We start from the raw sequence: 3,619 nt of genomic DNA on the forward strand, positions 1-3,619 counted from the left end.
AAAAGGCAAGCAAGATGGCTACCGTTGGGATCCAACTGGGACACAGTACACGACCAAGGCTGGGCACCAATACTTATGCGATAACATCTTCCCACAGGATGTTTGGAGTCAATGGAAGCTGGTATGGAGAGCAGAAGCACCCCCCAAAATCAAATTCTTTATTTGGCTCCTTTTAAAAGGGAAGGTTCTAACAGCAGAAAACTTAAAAAAAAGAGGCATAATGGGACCCTCTCGATGTCCAAACTGCTGCAGATCAGAAGAGACTCTACAACATCTGTTCATAGACTTCCCTGTAGCCGAGGAATGCTGGAGGACGATGGCATCTCTCGGGAATGCTCCATGGGAGCCTAAGGCATCTATTGCAGACACTCTTTATAGCTGGAAGAAAAACTGTCCCTGGAAAGGAAAACAGAGTAAATTGACACAAAGGATTTGGAACACCATGTCAATAACCCTCCTATGGCGAATCTGGTTAGCCCGTAACGGCAAGATCTTTCAAGAAAAAAATTGCAATATCAGAGTTATGTGCCACAAGGCTAGGACCTTAGCGGTAGAGACAATCACAGCCCATACCAAAGGCAAGATAGAGGTCACCAACTGCAGCGTCGAAGAGAGAAGTCTGATTAGCCATGTACAAGAAAACATAATCAGTGCTCAGGAGATAAGCCAAAGAAGGGTGCAAGCGCAAGAGACACACAGGATATAGAAGCTAAGATTAAAGGAGGAGGAGTTTGCAACTTGGCTGACAAACTGCAACGGGTTCTTACTGTTCTTCGATGGCGCATCTAAATCTAATCCGGGCCAAGCAGGGGCAGGGGGTCTAATCTGCAATGCGAATGGCGAAAAAATTCTTCAATTCGAATGGGGATTGGGAGAATTATCCAATAACAGGGCAGAAGGATTGGCTTTGTATCAAGGGCTCCTCCAGCTGATCAAGATTGGGATAAGAACAACAGTAGTCTTCGGGGATTCAGCAATCATCATCAGGCTCATGGTGCAACGGCAGAGCACGTCGAACATCCTCCTGCAACAGATCAACTACAGGAACCAAATCCTCCACGATTCCATGCAAGAAGTCTGTTACTACCATATCCTCCGTGGACTGAATAAGGAGGCTGACATGTTTGCCAACAAGGCATGTGAGCGCTCCAAGGGCAACCTGTACTGCAATAACACCTCCTCTTTCCAACCGCTCCCATGAATTACACGCATCCAGTCAACGCTCATTGTACCACAGTTGACAGCATCTATGACTACCGGCAAACAATCAGTGCAAGGGACAGAACAAGTATGGTTGATAGGAATTTGATCAGAATTCGGATTGGGAGATCTGCTCAGAGCGTGGGAATCAGGCGAATAGCAGGGGGAAATCGTCCCGCCAGACAGATCCCCTGTGCCTATCAGGATTTGCTTTGGGCTGTGTGGACCATTTTTGGAAGTCGCAGACGGGTTCGTTCCCGCCTCAACAGCATGTATGCGTTATATATACCTATTTTGAGCTTCAGGATCCTTCATTCCGGAGAAGCTTTTTGTGACTGTGATCATTGCTTCAGAGACGCCTCTGTCTACTCCCTTTCTGCCAGAGGTGCCGATCATAAGATTTCTGAGTATTCAGCGGGAGCCATTAGTGGCAAGCAGCAAGTCCAGCGCCCCCGCATCAGAGATACGACCAGAACAAATAGGCATACCCCAGTGCCAATGGAGCGTCCAGAACAGTGCTTCCACTGCCGTGACCTGCAGGCAGAATTTGAGGAGGTGCGCGCGCAACAGAGGACCCTGGAAGATCATGTCCGCAGTATGGAAACAAGGCATGCAGACCAAGTTCGGAATCTGGAAGCAAAACTCGATGAACAATGCAGAATTTTACATGAAAAGTATCGAGCCGAGATGAATCTCTTCCTACATAGAGTTCACTCTTTGCATGAGCAATTCAGCAGCCTGCACAACAGATGTAGTCATGCCGAAGAATCGATCACCGTCCTCAGGTACATGATGGACAAAAAGTTCAAAGAAGCGTCATCCTCCTCCAGTGCAAAACCGAACGAGCCAGACCCAAACCCGGAAGATTCTACAGCAAGGAAGATTAGTCACATAGAGATAGATTAGCCATGTGTTGCAGTTGTAAATTTTGGTGTTTGCAGTTTGTAAGGATCTATAGTAGTAGAAGATGCCTCATAGGTAGGAACACTAGAATCAGGATCAAGGAAAGGAACTTTTTTGTAATTCCTTGGATCCACAATGCTCAAGAAGCACTATATGTATGGCAAACTGCCTCTCTCTTCTTTTTTCAGATTAATACATAGCAACCGAACTTGTCAAAAAAAAAAAAAAAAAAAAATTACGACTTTTTTCCAAGGAAAAAAAAAAAAAAAAAGGTCATAGGTTCATAACTAGCAGCGGGTAGAATATGTACACCTCCATAGGCTTTAGCAATCAAATCGCTATGTGGAGCCAAGTCCCTTGTCCCACAAAAAGGGGCATCATACACCAATTTGGTATTTAGCTTAGTCATGACCTTATTATTATTATATATACAAAGTTGAATTGAAATAACCTACTTAATGTGGACATTGAAATATTTGATTTATGACCAACATTGAAATACTTTTTTGTTATTAATACCTTTTGAAATGTCACTTGTGAACTCCATATTAAGTAGTGAAGGAATGATAAGTCTCCCTCATATTGAGATGTGGAAAGCATTTTAAAATAATATTTTTTTAACTTTATCTTTATCTCTTTATATATAGTCTAATTGTTATAAACATGTTTTCCTTCTTCAAAAATTACATATTTCTAGACTTTAACAATAATACATAATATTTTTAATTATTTTATTAATACTAATTCATTATCTAATATTCAATTATCCTTTTCCCCAAAAAATAAATAAATAAATAATCGTAAAAACTAAACAATTACATGTATTATTTTACAATTTGATACCAATTAAATTAATATATCAAATAATTGTATCAAATTAAATTAATATATCACATAATCTTTCTTTTAAAAGATATTAACTTATTACATTACGTAATCTTAGTACACATCATATAATTCAATTTCATACCATTTTCTTTAAATATATTATACAATAAAATATATTTAATCCATATTTACATGTCGAATTAATTTATATTATTTTTAAGCCAGACTAGAATCCTACTATTTATGCTTATCCATAAATTTGCTACAAACCAAAGCATTACAATATTTTTAAAAGTATCTCAAAATCATACTTTCTGTTTTTATAAAATATTAATAAAGAAAGTGTATTATATATGTTATACATGTTTAATAGTTAGCTATACATAATTAATATATTAAAATATTATTAATAAAAATAAAAATAAAATAGATAATTTAGTTGTTAATCTACTGGTCCTTGTGTAAGTACCACCACTTTTACTCGTTTTATGTTACCAAACTCATAATATTTTTGAAGATTTGTTTAATATTTCAAAGATTCGCTTCATATTTTCCTCCTACGGTCTATGAGGCATAGTTTGGCATGCAAGCTTATGGAATATTTTATGAGACATAGTTTGACCAGGAAGCTTATGGAATATTTTAGCAAATATTCCGACGACATCAAATCAATTTAGCCCTCGGCATG

Source organism: Pinus tabuliformis, chromosome 4_1, assembly GCF_031772625.1.
Source record: "Pinus tabuliformis cultivar Carrire ecotype Pingquan chromosome 4_1, CPIR1, whole genome shotgun sequence".
In the NCBI taxonomy this organism is placed as follows: domain Eukaryota; kingdom Viridiplantae; phylum Streptophyta; class Pinopsida; order Pinales; family Pinaceae; genus Pinus; species Pinus tabuliformis.